Source organism: Thamnophis sirtalis, unplaced genomic scaffold (genome assembly GCF_051295495.1).
Source record: "Thamnophis sirtalis isolate CommonGarterSnake01/CBP01778 unplaced genomic scaffold, rThaSir2_p1.2 scaffold_5, whole genome shotgun sequence".
Lineage (NCBI taxonomy): Eukaryota > Metazoa > Chordata > Lepidosauria > Squamata > Natricidae > Thamnophis > Thamnophis sirtalis.
Genome location: NW_028261385.1, coordinates 40,824,107 through 40,841,687, shown reverse-complemented (window position 1 = coordinate 40,841,687; position 17,581 = coordinate 40,824,107). Strand labels below are relative to the sequence as shown.

General features: G+C 35.5%; 1 long non-coding RNA gene across 2 annotated transcripts in view; it reads left to right on the top strand.

Moving 5' to 3' along the window:
• LOC106540307 (uncharacterized) overlaps positions 1-17,581 on the top strand; it is a 149,354-nt gene that overhangs the window by 93,581 nt on the left and 38,192 nt on the right. For both annotated transcript variants that reach the window (XR_015696676.1, XR_001312863.2), the window contains one exon: positions 12,826-12,891. This is a non-coding gene — a long non-coding RNA (uncharacterized LOC106540307). The remainder of the gene's footprint in view (positions 1-12,825; positions 12,892-17,581) is intronic.

The window sequence follows — 17,581 nt, the reverse complement described above, 5'->3', positions numbered from 1 at the left end:
AGAAACAGCCGAGATCTCACATTGCTCCTGGAAGCACCAAGCCTGAAGATGACGAATGAGACTTCGTCGAAACGTCGCCAAGACATCTCCAATTTTACGCGGGAGAAAACCCGAATAACCAAAGACCTACATACTAACACCCGCAAAAACTCAGAAAACACACACACACACACACACACACACACACACACACACACACACACACACACACACACATATATATATATATATATATATATATATATATATATATATATATATATATATATACACACACACACACACACACACACACACACACACATGTCTGTTTATATATGTTACTCATGCCATCAGACTAGCAAAGTGAACCTACATAGTCAAGTGTTGAGGGAATGAGGCCTCTCTTGACCCTGACTCTGATCATATCTGCCAGATGTATAGATAATTTATTACACTGGTATGGTGCTACCAGTGTAACTTGCCACCACCATCTTGCCATGGTTATTTTGCTGTAGCCAACTCACTATGCCATCTTGTTGCTGCCAACTCACCACGGGACAACTTTCCATGCCCAACTTGCTGCAGGACAATTTGCCATGGGACAATCCATGTGGCAATAGGCCATGGTGAGTTGGCCATTGCAAAATGGCCACAGCAAAATAGCTGTGGTGAATTGGCCATGGTGAGTTGTCCTATTCTGGGTGCTATTAGTCCCTTTTGCAGTTAGTGGTTGTCAGCCTCTTGATAGTCTAGTCCAGATCAGGAAACTGACTAACAAAGAAAAGGATGAAGATTCGTTCTGCAAGTTTGTGGGTTGACTTCCAAATGTTTCATTATAAACAGCATAACACTGACATCCCCTAAATGCCACTGAAGATGTTACTTAGCCTAGTAATGAAACGTTCAGAAACCAACCTTCAAGGCCAGAAAAGGAACCTTCACCCTCATCCTACACCCGAGCTACAGATATTTGCCACTATCATACAGAAGACTAGAGAATCTTGCTAATCTGAGTTTTTCTTCCCTTTCTTCTCATACACCAATGACTCGAGAGCTAGTCTGACTTTCTTCCTAATACTATCTCCTTTCTTGGGCTCAAGGAAAGATTGTTCTCTGAGCGGGGAGTGGGGATGGGGATGGATATGATGAACTATATACTAACAATCTCAGTGTATCCTGCTATTTAATTGTGGCAAATTAATAAAGTTTTTTTAAAATAAACTTCTTAATCTTTAAACTTAAAGCAGGCTAACCACCCCCCACAAAAGTTGGATAAACTTAAAAAAGCATCAGTAATATAAATAGCATACTTATTTAAGGGAAGCAAGGAAATGGATATACTGTGAAGAAAGAGAAGAAGAAAGAGCAACTGAATCAATGGATGTGAATAAAAAGTCGCTTTGAATGTGCTTGAAAAAGTAAGTAAAAAATAAAATCATCATCATCATTCCACTTGTGCTGGTCTTTGGAAGGGTTCCAAAAGGTAGAATGCTGCATCATTTTAAACAGCTGAATAATTTCTAAAAGGATGAAGGAAAGCAAAATAGTATTCACTTATCAAGAGCTGGATTTGTATTAATAAGATTATATAATTTGACATATTTTGCTATTCTCTGTTATGCTTTTAGAGCAGAAAAAGTCTAAGGTGCTTGGATTTGAAAAGATGATTTGAAAAGATGGCAGAAATAAACTGATGCTGCAAATGGAAACGTTATTTATTATTCCCATATTGAAGACAGGGTTTGAGGTTGTGTTTTATGTTAGGCCTGCAAGCCTAAGGTTGGGATTATAGCTGATCAAGAGGCTTAATAGATCATGTACTTAGACACTGTTCAACACTAACTCTCAAAAGAATATTGATTATCTGTCATTGTAATGCAAATTGCATTCAACGTTTAGGGACTCTAAAGACATCATTTAAGTTTTTTATGAGTTATAGCCTGTCCAAGATAATTATCATCTATATTTTAAAAACATTCCCATAATTTTCAGGAGACACTATATTATTCTTCTCCAGCTTGTTGCTCTCCAGATGTGCTTGACTTTAATTTCCATAATCCCTAGCCAGCATGGGCAGGTTTTGGGAGCTGAAGTCAAATAAATCTTAAGGACAACGATAGCCATTTTCATGGAACTAGAAAGACCACCCCAGTTTTGGATTGCCTTCTATCATCATCAACATAATCTATGAAACCAAATAAGAAATCCCCCCCAAAAAAGAAAAGCAAGTGTTTATAGACTTACTGTATTTTTCGCTATTAGATATACTCCCCCCCCCAAAAAAGCAGGTGGAAATGTCTGTGCTTCTTATGGAGCGAATATTGCATCACAGACTATTAAGTGTATTACCTCACGGGTCCCCAACAGTGGACCTGTGCCAGTCCTTTGGTGAATAGTAGCCAGACTGTGATGGCGGGGTCATTTTACAGTGCTGAACCCCACCTCTTCTGTCTTTGTTATTGCCTGCCTCTTCTGTGTCTTTTCTGCAGTGCAGGAGTCAATAGGCAGAGCTGGCACATGAGAGGGCACCTGTCTGTTGTCCTCTAAGGCTCTGCCTGATTTTTTTTCTTGTTTTCTTCCTCTAAATCTAGCTGCATCTTATGGCCAGGTGCGCATTATGGAGCGAAAAATACTGTATATAAAATGGTCATACTTTGTTTGAAGAGATATTTCACAACATATAAATAATGTGCTTACATTGTCAAGGAACAGTATTAATGTCATTTGTCTCACTGAATATCCTAATTGGTTTAGGAGCCTTCTTTGACATTTCCACTAACAGGAACTGGTGACCTAGCGGTTATACAAAAGAATGTCTTTGGAATGACATGAAGTGAAGTGGTGGGTTATGTTGCTTCACAAGGACACCTCACAAAGTTGTTTCATGTCAACCTTCATCATGGAAAAGCTTTTTGAAATTTTGTACAGATGTATCTTGTTCAAATATCTTGTCCCAAATTGGATTATTGGTGCAAGACTAAAAGTGATCCAATAAGATTTAGCACAATGATGGATTTTTAAAAAGAATTATTTCACTTTTGCAACTTTCTTTGTAAAGAGGGATTCCTCCTTACCTTTACACAGCTTCCTTATCACTTCAGAAGCAAAGCTGAATGAAATCATTTCTCACATTCAGCTTCTAGTCATCAAGCAAAATAACCACATCTGGAGAAATCAATGTACCTGCCAACTGCTCAATGTGAAATATGAACTGCATTTAATTATGTGCATAGCAGCCTCCCCAACATGGTGCCCTCTAGGCGCGCTACCTTGGGATTCTGAGTAATATCAGTTCATTTAGGTGGCACTGCAAATGTTATTTTATAGATTTATGACTTACGTAAACATTAGTAACTATCCATCTACCAGAGATTAAGTCTTTTGTAATTTGATTTCTTTTGTTTGTGTGTGTATACAGTAAGACTATAGTGCAACTTAACAGGGCGTAGCTACTGCTGAAGTTGAACGATCAAGTTTAATCTTCTTCCCACCAAGAGTTAGTAATACAAACAGAAATAAATTAAGAATGTTGTCTCTTCATCTGATGGGGGAACTGTCTGATCACTTCTGAAATCTAAATGGTAGAGACATTTATATAAGGATGATTCAGCAAAGTAGTGCTTATGTTTTTGTGTTATTCAGTCATGTTCTGATTCTTATATAACTATAGTAATATTAAAGATACAGTACATATGGTTTATAAATATATTGATTTATTTCAGTTTATTTTTTTGTCCATTTCAGTGTCATGATTCTGGGTCTCAAGGGCTCTACTTCTGTCCTGCTTCAGTGATATAATCAAGTCTTTGAGGCCCTATACAAGGCCAACAGGGTTGGAGCCAATCTGATGTCTGAGGGGAGAAGACGCCATAACAGAAAAAGCTCTTTTTGTGGGTCTCACCAGATAGCATTTTTAGAAGACCTCCCTTCAGATCTAATTGGACAAGTACATTCATTTCCACAGTGTTATTCAGCAGATTCTGACCAGTTCTAGAGAACCGGTACCGGAATTTTTGAGTAGTTTGAAGAACTGGTAAATACCACCTCTGACTGGCCCCACCACTGGCCCCTAATCATGAAAAGCTTTGTAGTTAACTACTAGCCAGTTCTTCTCCACCTGGAGTCTCATATCCTCAAAACACTGAGACAGGGTAAAGATATAAAGCTGGATATTAGCAGCATACTCCCAACCCCTATTAAGTGAAATTTTTGGATTATCTAACCAAATATAATGTAGCATCCAATGATGTTTAACAGTTCCTAGATTATCCACAGCTCAAGTAAAATCAAGCAAGATGGTGCTTGAACTTGTCATCCAGCCCAGACTTGGGGCCTCTTTGCAATAAGCTGATCCTCATTAGTAAGTGACCAGCATTGTTTTAAAACTGGGTTTTCTGTTATTTTAAAAGCTATTGCAAGGCTGATTTGAAAGCTGTGCACTGCTGTACAAATACATACAGCAAGAATGAATGATAGTTAAAACTAAGCTTGAGCTGAAGCAATAAAAGACACTGTTGAAGGCCCAGCTGCAGTGTGTATATCTACAGTATGTGGAATCACAGGGATAATGAAACTAATTTAGGTTCAAAGTTACTGCTGACATTCAGCTATCATGGCATTATTGTCTGCATTTCTTCCCTCCATCAAAACATTCAAGGGTACTTTTATAAGAACCACAAAGAACCAGTCAATTGATACCATTACACTTCATGCAAATGCAAAATGCAAGCTTATTTAGCACAGTCGATACAATCTAGCATTTACTCATTAGCTAAAGCATTGAAATTGCAACTTCGCAAATCCCACTTCTAACAACTTAGATGTACTTGTTTAGTGCAAACATTTAGATTTCTTTCCCCCCCCCTCCCAAGTTTTGCAGTCTTTTCCAACTGAAAGAACATAATCTGCATTTTAATGCTAGGGTGTTTGTAGCCTGCTTAAAAAATTGCCTCACAAGATTCAAACCATATAGGATTCATGAATGTTTACAGGTAGAAAGTGCTTGATTAGATACTTTAGATAAATATATAGATTCAAGAATGGAAGGGTATTTATTTTGATGAAGCACACGATAGAAATCCAATTGGTTGGATGTAAAATAATAGTCTACAGTGAAAAAGAAAAAAATAAACATAAGTTAGGATGATTAAAGACATGGTAGAAAATCATGTTGATGTAGAAAATAGAACATGTTTTTCTATTCAGCACTTGTGCAAAAGATCCAAAGATATTTTAGAGGGTTTCAATGCATACAGATGCTACATTTCTATAACCAGTTATTTATAAAAAGAAAGAATGTGAGCAAAAATGTAATTAACTTTGAGAAAGCATGAAGATAACTTAACATAGCTTATATTCACATTCTAGTTCTTAATGTATATGAAATGCAAAACAGAAGAAATAAATGCTTATTTGATCAACTTTTTTTATGACAGCTATGAACAAAGACTTATTTGGTTAATGCTCAAGAGAGTTCTCTTTGACTGTTTTTAATGCCAGTTACTTATTTAACAGAAATAAATCTGACCTCAAGAAAATGCATCACTTTTTACTTTATATCACAACATTACACTGCATATTGAAAGTAAGAAATTTCAGTACTTAACAGATATGTTTGGAAGTAAGTCCCCCTAAACTCAATACTACAGCTGCATAAAGTTTTAATGCTGTTTGGATTGAATTATCAATTAAGTTTAAGATTGCAATATAATTATTGGGTCTGAAAATTGTGTTTTAACACCTGTGTGTGTATAGAATTACATTTTTGTATAGTTATTTATGAAATGTACTAAAAATGAAAAAAAAGAAACTTTTTATTATCAGAAATTAGCAATCGCGAAAAACAACAACAAAACTCCCCAAAATGAAACTACAATCACAACCCTCCTCATATATATTCTTACAGGGTGTTTTAATTTTGATGAGCAGACTGTGCCTCCAAAGTCTGTAAAGTTGTTGAGAGAGTCCCCAAGGGGAGCAATTATTGTTAATTATTATCAGGAGTATTTGCAGGCAGGGTCAAAAAGTCAAGATGGCAGCCACAACAGTGTGATCAAAGTATGCCTAGTAAGTATGCATAAGATTGGCTCCTTAGTCACATCCTAGAAAGTTGAAACAAATGATATTAAGTTTGAAGTTTGATCTGCCTTAATATGGACCACAATGGTACTAATTTTATAAGCACATAGATATGATGTATGTATGGGTAAATGTAATTAGGGAAAACTGCTTTGTGACCTTATTGCCCTTTTGTTGCCAAATACTATAACATCCACTCTTCCACCATGATCTGAAAGCAAGTTGATTTTTGTAATGTTTAACTAGAAAATAATATGAAGTAAAAGTAAAAATAAAATAAAAGTTCAAGGAATTAATACCTTTGGCAAATTTAAATGAATAGAAGAGAAGAGAATTCTTTATTGGCCAAGTATGTTTGTGCACACAAGGAATTTGTCTTTGATACAAATGCTCTCAGTGTATATAAGAAAAATAAAATAGAATGCATTCATCAATCATAAGATACAACACTTAGTGATAGTCATATGTTACTAATAAGCAATCAAATTATACTAGCAAATTTATAATGGAGTTAGCAAGGTTTGTTAGTTACAACAAAGTAAATGCATACAAAATCAGGATACTTGAGCTACCGCAGATATTACTAAACCCTCATTCCTAGGCTGTTAGAATTGTAACTGTACATCATCCAATATGTGATAGTTGTCTGCTCCTTTCAAAACTGTTTAGCAGGGAGAATTGAAAAAATAACTTATAATTCAGGAGTTAAACAAAAACGCTGTCTTTCGCATCTAGGCATTATTTTTATGAGTTTAAACACCACACTATTATATGCTGTAATCTGAAGTGTCTAATTTCTCAACCCAATAGGTGTTTGTAGCTGCAATATAGAAGAATTTTCCGTCTATCTATAGAAGAGTGAACAAACACTCTTTCAAAAAACTGAATCAAGTTAATCTTGATCTAAAACTGCTTTAGACTAGCTAATCACATCTAGACTATAAAAAACAACAGTTTTATAGCATTTTGGGGACTAACATTTACTAAAGAAGAATCTATTCACTTATTGGGATACTTTAGTGCATTAGAACGCTTGCATGATATATACCTTTTCTAAGCATATTTGTTCAAAAGTAGATGCACTGGTTCTCTAGAAGTAACTTTGTAGTAAGTATATTTAGGGGTATACCTTTATCTTTAGGAAACATTTATGCTTATGAAGGATATTTAAATGGGAAATAACTATTGCAAACTCAGAAATAAATCTGGTTGTCAGTGACAAACCTATTCCTCAGTTTGCTAAAACATACCATAAGTGGAGACAACCTTTTTCAGGCTCCATGTCAATTCTAAGCCATTCACAGCTTTTTTAATAACTGCAATTAGCAATCTCGTTGCAAATTTCAGATTATTTCAAGTATATAAAAGTTGATCATCCATGTGTACAGATGTGACCTGTGTATACCAAAAAAGAGATAATGGTGGCTGTTGTGGCCCAGCAGGATCCGTTTGAGCTGCTGATGGATTCGGATAGCAAGGAACCCTATGAGTCTGCTATGGAAGATGTGGAGGACCATGGGCAGGGTTCTGACTCAGAGCAGGGACCAGAGAGGCTGGTTGGCCACTAGGAGACGCCTGAGGCAAGGAGCAGTGGGGAGAACTCAAGGCAGTTTGTTCCTGATGCCAGGCATAGGAGGGCGGAGAAATGGACAAGCAGCAGCTGCGGAGGCAGACTCATAAGAGATAATCAAGCTCAGGTGGTTGTGGCTTGGCCCCTCCCAAGAGAGTATATAAGTGAGAAATTGGGATGAGTCCTTTTAAAGGACACAACCGTTTGTAACAGTCTTGAGGAACTCTTGTCTGGTCTGTTTTGTATTTCCATTCTGTTTGGTTTGGATTGCTGGCAATCCTTCTTGCATGAGAGTGTTGTCTGGGCTTTCAGCCAACGGAGTTGTAATTCCTGTGGTTAAAGAGTGGCAAATAGCCAAGCCTGTGTCTGCGTTACTCACAGGCCAGAGGGGGGGTTCAGAACATGTGGCCATGCTTATAAAATCAAAGCCTTGCCCCTTTTCATGACCCATATTAAAAATACACTTTGATCATAAACTTCATTTTTAAGCCCCTTCGGTGGATGGTCTTGCATAGGCTAATATTTCCTAGACATCTGGAGGTAGCAAAGGAGTCATGTTTTAAATCATGAATGATTAAAGTCAACAGTAGTGAGGACGAATAATAGAATAATCCCATATAGGATGAACATGGTTTTCTGTGGTTATATAGGAAGTCTAAACAATAGGATATCCTTGATGGATTATGATTATATTTCTTTCTAAGATAAAGGTAATGGTTCCCCTCACACATATGTGCTATGTTCCTGACTCTAGGGGGTTCATCTCCTTTTCAAAGCTGAAAAGCCAGCACTGTCAAAAGACGTGTCCATGGTCATGTGGCTACCATGACTAGACGCCGAAGGCGCCTGGAGCACTGTTACCTTCCCACCAAAGTGGTTCCTATTTTTCTACTTGCCTTTTTACATGCTTTCAAACTGTAAGCTTAGCAGAAGCTGGGACAAGTAAGGGGCGCTCACTCCATTACATGGCATGAGGGATTCAAACGGCTAAACTGCTGACCTTTCTGATCGACAAGTTCAGCGTCTTAGGCACTGAGCAACCTTATCTTTATTTCTAGTAAATCCATTAACGTCAATATTACTGGAGAAAGATCAACTAACTGGAATTATAGAAATCAAACTTTGGGGGCAGAATTTGTAACTCATTAGCCTGGATTTTCATTTGTAAGTAAAGTAGATAATGTTCTTCAAAATTAAACCTTTTAATGACAGTTTCTGATTGTCTTTAAAAATATAAATAATCTTTTCATCCAGACTAAATTTAGGGTTCAACTTCCACAAGATTTCATTGTTGTTAATATCAATACATTAGGGTAAGATTAGTGTTATGTACCCACTAAAAACACTGTGATTTTCATGTACCCCCTACCTCTTAAATTCCCCGTGTGGAATACCTATGGGTACCAATTTGATTCCTGGAATAATTAGGGATAATAGATAATAGTCTTTGGGAGTGGAAACCAAGAAGTATCAGTTAATATTTTGGCAAAATGATGCTTTATCAATCTCCTCTAACAGCTACTTTTGTAAATAACCAAAGGAGCCATTTTGAAAGAGGATTTGCAACATATTCTATTGAGGTGTATTTAGCTGTATATTTGACTGTCTTTCAAATTGTGGAAATAGCTTACTTGCTCAAACAAGCATAATGCTGTTGATTAATATGGTCTTCTTATGCACAATATATATGCATGCTTCTTCTATTTTGCTATCTGAATATGCTATTTTTAATCTTTTACATTATTCAGGAGCAACCTCTTTATCATTGGTAGAAAATAAATGCTATAATATACAGTCCAGTTTTCAATACATACCAGATTAGTTTCCCCAGCCTAGTGGCCTCTACAATATTATTACATTTCCCAAAATGTTACTTTGCATACCAAATGTATGCTGGTTTTGCCCCATTAAAGTAAACCAAAAGTTCATGGAGTTAAATATTTATAGTGAACATCTGAGTTTTGCACAACTCGCAAAGATTATTATAATTATTAGCATTATGTTATTTTTTTTTACTTATACAATAATCAGATATTGCTTGCTCAGAGAGAATTAAGCGAATAAGACCAGCCAGGAAGGATCAATTATTCAAAGTACATAGGCAGCTGGAGAAATTGTCACTCTAAAACCTCTAGTCTATCTTGCAACTTCTTTTAACGCTTATCTTAATCTTTTGGTGGTATTTTTTTTTTAAAAAAACTTCTATCCTTACTTCTCAAAAGTGAACTCATGGCAGCTAATCTCTCAAAGTTTAAAAACAATAGTTAAAAGTAAAGAAGTCTGTTTAGTTACCGTCCATATCCTATTTGATAGAAAAATTATTGATATTAAATTAGTAATACACTTGCATATTAACACTATTATATAAATTTCAAATGGGAACTAAGAGGTTTCTGTTTTGTCCTTAATATCAGTCCTTCAAAGCATGCTTTTTGTTAGAAGTATACTGATGGGATTCACTTTGTTAAAATGTTTCAGGAGTTATGTCCAATTTGTTTCTTTTACTTTATGGAAATGGCGATATCTGAAATGATATTCCCTTTAATTAAAATTAGTTGATTTTAAATTAAAGTGGATGCATTTTTTAAAAATGTTTACGTACATATGTGAAATCAGTAATAGAAACTGATTTGACAACTTTTATATTTTAAGGCTTTTTTATTATCAGCTTGGTGAAGCTTACTAAAAGAGACACTTCTTTTCACGTCCCACTCTTGGCACCTCGGGGTTCTCTTTTAGCCATATCAGCCTAATGGAATTAAGGCTGACATGTTTCAAGTCCATTCCTTTGTAAAAGGAATGCAAAACAAAGTCTTAGATTTCTTCTTTTAAACAACCAAATAGTAACAACAACAACAACATCCCCCTTGAACCATCGGTGACTTAAAATTTTTCCTTGATCCTTTTACACATCTGTATAAAGACCACTAAAAAGGGAGCACAACAGAATAAATCAACTCAGCTCTAAAATCTATTGCAGCACATTAAATGATGGAGCCTCGCTGAACAGGAGTGTGACCCTGTGGCTTCTTGCAGTTTGAAGCTAATTGCTTTGGTCAGGATGGGAACGTCTGGAGGTCCACTGCAGTGTCCCACCAGCAAGGCTTCAGTAACTGAGCTGGCTGGCAGAGCATGAGCCCACTTTGTAGCGACACAGCAGGCTTAGACACCACCTATTCTGCTTTCGAAACTGTCATGCATAACAACTTTATTGTGCTAAATTGAACTTGAAAGCAACCAAAGGCTATGAGAAGGCTATGAGAAAAGCATGCTGTCAGTGCTGGCAAAGGCTGACCTGGAGAGTGGGCTCAGAGACAGGAGAATAAAAGATCAGGGCCCATGAACACAGCATATTGTTTCATTTTAAAGCATGATTCCCATACCCAAGAAAGTAGTAAATGTGATGTAAATTTATTTAAATAGATTCCACTACTAAAAAGTTTGCCAGCCGCTCTTATCCAACTTTCCCAGCTTCCTGATTCGTTACATACAGTGGGAATATAATGACATATAGCCATCATTGTAACAGCTTCTTTGCAAAGGCACAATGATGATTAATAGCTAGCAGCAAATTTTCACATGGGCTCTAAAGCACTATAGTACTAAGCAGCTAAACACTCCCAAATCCCCCTTTTCTGTTTTTCTGAAAAGTCCTCTACTTGTACCTTGCAGTTATGAACAAAGCCTATCTTAATTCCAATCAGCTTTTCACCATTCAAAGAGATCTTCTCTTTTTCATAATTGATTCATGTGCATTTTTAGTCCTTCAACACGCCTGAGCTATTTTTCTCCTTTTCTGTGTACTTTTCAGCTAAGCAGAATCATTTAAGCCATAATTTGTTTTTTTAAAGTCATGAATAGATTTTTCAATTAGTTCAAGTTTAGTTTTTTTTTAAAGTAGGGTAATGAAAAACTGAAGAAAATAACTCTACTTCCTGAGGTCTTGAAATAGGTTGCCTTCGGGGTCTGAGGCAGGAGCTCACACTAAAATTCTTGCAAAGATAAGTCAAGGATTTGAGAGCAACAATAATACTAGTTCTGCTTAGTATACTGGTTCTTATTCCCAGGAAAAGCTTAGCTGAAAAGGCAGAATAGAGAGCTTCTTTATTTTTCTAACACTTTGGGAATTGTTAGCTTAATAGACAAAAACAAATTTGAAGATATTTTAGGTTTGTGTATTTTTTATACCTTTAAAAATAGAACGTCTGCCCTATTATTTCAGAATTACTTAATTTTCTACAGCTAGCCAGTTTGCATAGAAATTATTTGTCATACAGTACAACCAAAGTCCACATTTTGCATTCAGATTTAGATGCTTTTCATATTTGTAATAATTCTGTTTGGGCAGCTATTTTGTTGTTATATCTGCATGAGAAATGCAATCTTTTCTGAGTTGTGTTTTCATTTGATTCACCATTAACAAAAACATTGTGGCTAATATAGCTTGGGGATTACTGTTGCCTAAGTGTTGCCACACACTCTTAATATTAAAATGCAAATAATTGTAGGTATACTATATTTTAGATTCTTTCTTACATCTATGTTGAACAGCACTAGACATATACTGTCAATTAATTTAAGAGGGATTTTATACTAAATTACTGCATGATATGCTGTTGAGTCAACAGAAAAATTAAAATCAGTATATTTTTAGGAGTAAGGTTATTATCATAACTGCAGTGATTTAATCATGAGCTACTATTGAATTATTGGGAATTACTTTGGATAAAATGATATTAAGTTGTGCAAATTAATTTGAATCTGAATCATTATATTATATTGTTTTAATACCATTAAGAAGCTGATCAATGAAACAGAAATGCTCAATGTTTTTTATATGGCTGTAACATAAAGGATGGGTGTTTTCCAGACAATCTAACTGAGAAGGCAAACCTCAAATCAAATCTTTATTATGGCCATAGACTAGTACATAACCTAGGCAGTGCATTTCCCTTTCTACCCTCAAATTTGGCTTATTTGAGTGTCTCTGATGGGTCAAAAATTTCTAAGTCTTTTTTTTTTTAAGGACTGGATTTCAGTGCCATTTTTTTCTAATTCAATTTGTCCTATTTTTGTCCTATTTTTAAAGCCCTGATTTTTTTCGGATCTATCTGAAGATAGACCTTTTCTCATACAGGCAATTTATTGTATAAGATCTTTGTATGAGCTCCTATTTTGCATTCTTATCTTTCCAGGGATGCTAAGAATAAGCAGCTGAATTCTTGAATGAGTTTGGATTCTGGAAGGGCATCTTCAAAGAGGTAAACCTGGACATTATGAGATTCTGATAGCACATTAATACTTTTGTAGTTGACATTTTAGAGGATTATGTTGCATCATTCCATAGTCTGTCCTTTTATTTATTTTTACATGGCATTGTGTACTGTATTCATATTTAGTTGAAGCAATTATACATAATATTGCATACCACAATGGAAGCAACTGGATGCAGAACTCTTGCAAATTTAAAGAAGGAACTTCATCTTCTTCCTCATCCATCTCAAGGATCTGACAGTCAAAAACATCAGAAAACTACCAAAAAAATAAAAAAATAGTTGCACACATTTAAGATGTGCAATTTTAAATTGAATTTAAGAAAAAAAGTGCTTTATAATGAGAGATTGTGTCTGAATAGCAATTCTTTTAGAGAAGTTTCTTTTAAAGCATCACTTAACTGTATCACCCAAATTATTTTAATACAGTTCCTTCTGATTAATACTAGTGATGAAAGAAAGTAGGATATATGGTATGCTATGTAATCTAAATGCTCAAAGAAAGCAAAACTAGCTTTTTAGCTGCAACCACAATTATGTCATGACATTTGCTTCACTGAGAGACGTTGTATTTGTAGACAGCTTTCTCAAGATTATATTATCATCTCTAGTCCATCATTTTTGTTTCATTTAAATTGCTCAGAACATAAGAAAGTGCATTTTCTTATACATTGTAGAATATATATTACGTTAGTCATTAAATACAAAATACTATTTCACCCATAGAAACAAAATTCTTAAATTGCATATAAATGACTGTAAATGTTGTTATGAATCCAAAATTTCTCAGACAAACTAACAAACCTAAATTATGGCCCGGGGTATCATATTTTGCATTCAGAGCTCTGAGGATGTAAAATCGTATATAGCTAAAGAAGCCCAATGAATGAACACCAAAAAGACCAAGGAACTATTTGGCTGCAGGAAATGCAAGGAATATATTATTGATGTTTTCTGGTGGGTGAATATGTGAATAACTCATATAAGGGACTCACAAACTTAAGCCTCATACTCTTATAGGGATAAAGTAATAATTGATAAGTGTATTACTTTATTTTTCTTAAAAGAAAATAAAAATTAATAGTTACTTTAGCTTTGAATGGAATATACCCTTAAAATGCATACTGGACTTTTTGATAATATAATTTATTCACTAAAACTTACATTAAGGTTAAAAGAATGTAGCCTTTCCCAATCTGATATCCTTCAGATATGTTAGCATGCCAGCTCCAAGAATCCACAATTAGTACAATTGCAGTCGTATTAACTGCAAATTTGTATACATATTTCCTCAGTCTAGTCTACCTCACAGGAACCAAGTTGGATGAGAATAAAATACAACCTCAAAATATTAGTAAGGTAATTCTTATATTGAATGATTCATATCAAAAATATCTAAGTGAAATGGAAAAATGTGTACAGCTGGAAAAAACGTGCTTCATATATGTGAGACTATTGTCTGGACAATGCTTAACAATCATGTCAAAGTTGTATATTGGAAGGCAATGAATGAAACATCTGTAAATGTTTAAGTAGGATTATTCAGGTTGCTGATGATGTTATGTCAGTAATTCTACACATTCATTAGTCAAACCAATTTATTTATTTATATTTCATATTTCTAAACCATCCATCTCATTCAGATAGGGTTCTCTTTTTAGCCTGACTTTATTATTTGATAAGTAACTCAAGGTGGAAAATATGCATACTTCCTCCTCCTCCTATTTTCCCCATAACAATAACCCTGTGAGGTGGGCTGAGAGTGATTAGACCAAGGTTACCCAGCCGGCTTTTATGCCTAAAACAGGACTAGAACTCACAGTCTACTGACCTTGTTTCTAGGTCAGCACCTTAACTACTATGCAAATTGGCATTCCCTCTCCTAACATGCAGCATATGTATAGATTTTATACACACACACACACACACACACACACACACACACACACACACACACACACCTTAAAATTAAAACCAGCCTTTTATATTCAAGCAATGCTATATTCAAGCCTTGATGGCTGAAAAAACTTAGGAAAAAGTGGCAAGACCATTTGGCTACATACTATAACTGGTGACGTAAGCATGAGGTTATAAGACCTCAAAGAAATAGTTACTGACAGTCCTAGTAAACTGTCCATTAGGTCAAAAATAAAAGCAATTTAACTATTAAAGAACACATACTGCCCATGGAGTCATATTGTCTCTGACATTTGATTACAATGTGTCATTTTTGGGATGGATTAAACAAATCTGGTTCACTATTTATCTTTTAACTTTTCAACTATGACCCTTTTTTGAGAGTTCATATGTTAAAGAAATTCCTTATTCAGGCAGGATATCTTTAAGGTAAGTGTTTCTGTTATGGGAAAAAATTGGATGAAGAAGCTATATGCCTCCCCCCCTCCATCCCTCCCTCCTCCTCCCTTACACATACACACAAACACAGAGAGAAAACACATTGTAACATATAATAAAGCTAAAATAAACATGTACAGAATATGTAAGCAAAAAAAATAACAATGAAAAGTTCTTGATTAATTCCTAAAATTCTTAGGAGAAAAAAACCTTCATTCAACACATGTAAAATATAATGTAGCCTCCAGATGCACTTCTTGGAGGAAAACTTCTACAGCCTGATATTCTTTTGTTGTTTGGGGCACCTAGACAAGAGCTTCCGTTGATGACCTTGTGGCATGGGGCTTAAGTTCAAGTAACATGTTTGGAGTTATTTGGGTCTTAATTTTTAATTGTAGAAGGTGGAGCTTTGTCATATTATTGTTGCATCAATCAGTCCCTGTTAACAGATCAGATGCTCTATTTGGACTACATTTGTCCAATCGTTTTACAAAAAACATCACTAAAAGATTTCAACAGAATACCAGAGATGCATAACTATTACAAAGCTTATTTCTGTCCTAGGCATTCTGGTGATAATCTCCACAGATGATAGATTTCAAATTCCTATCATCTTCAGTAGGATAGTGTAATTTGTAGGCTCCAACACATATTAAGACATAATCCAACACATAAAAGCCATGGTGGCGCAGTGGTTAGAATGCAGTACTGCAGGCTACTTCTGTTGACTGCTGGCTGCCTGCAATTTGGCAGTTCCAGTTTTACCGGCTCAAGGTTTAATCAGCCTTCAATCCTTCCAAGGTGGGTAAAATGAGGACCCAGATTGTTGTGGGCAATATTCCGACTCTGTAAACCGCTTAGAGAGGGCTGTAAAGCACTGTGAAGCAGTATATAAGTGTAAATGTTATTGCTATTAAGGGCTTCCTAATGCCATGTATACTTGAAATGACAGCAGCTATGAGCACCTTGAATCTATGAACCCAAACAATAGAGGACTACATATGTGTCCCACAACATTTTCTGAAATCTGTACCACCACATTGAATTTTGATGTCACTACTAACATGCAGTTACATTCCTATAATTGGAGAATATACAGCAGTACCATTCAGTTCCTCACCCATAGATATTTGCAGCTAGCTGTAATAATGAACAAAAATGATATAGTGCAAACCCCACCCTTTCATATTTGTAGTCCGATACTGGATTTGCATGTAAATCATGGGCTCTGGGTCATAATGTTCTAATGTTTATCATCTATCCCGTTCTGTTCTGCCCCCCCCCCTTTGTTATTTGTAATGTGTAATTGAGTCATTGTGTATTGCTTCCCACATGACATCACAACACTATTTGACCTTTATGATATCCCAGGTTCAGTGACTTCTTTTGCTAACTACTAATTTTTGTCCCCAGAAAACCTGAACTCTTTGTTCTTGTTTCCTTTCAGCTAGTCTATTAATACAAGACCATTCATCAGAAAACAATCTAGATTCTGAAAGCAAAATATTCAGTAAGTTTAGATACAGAAAGCTGTGAGTGATTTGCTAACATTAGACAGTGTTTGAGCAAATAAAGGTGAATATAAACAAATAAACACCTAGAAGAAATACTTTGTGGAAAATTATTTGTAATGTTTCGATTCTGATATAATGAGATTATTATATACACAAAAATGTGAAATCACAGCTGCCAGTTCTTTAGCTGGTGTTGACCTTCACAAACATCAAATTCTTCCCAAGAATCTAGGAAGTCCTAATGTATTGGCATAATGTATGTGTGGATCCCAACAATCTCTTTTGTAATTGGCAGCTGGGAATTTTGTCAATGCACAGATTTTCCAAGTGCTACCCAACTTCTTTTTATGGCATCTTGTATGTCGATAACCATGGGACCACCTTAGCCAGTTTATACCACAATATTTCCATTTCAATTTTCAGATCTTGAACTTTGTGGTTTTCTCCAATTCTTCGTCTTCTATCCCACTAACCTCTGCCATTATCAAATCAATTATCCACATTTTCTTCTTTTCCACCACAGTTAAATCTCATGTATTGTGAGCCAAGACTTTATCAGCTTGTATTTGGAAATGTCACAGTATTTTAACCTGCCATTATGTATGATTATTATTATACAATTGTATCACAGCGGCCAGTTGTTTCGCCGGATTTGGCATTGGTTACTAGTCGGGCACCATCCAGGGGCCTAGGACGTCGTAACGTATTTTCGTAATATGCGTGCAGATCCAAGCAGTGCGGCTTTTTGCATTTGACTGATGGTGATTTTGTCAATTTTTAACTGTTTTAAATGTAAGTCCGGTGCTTTT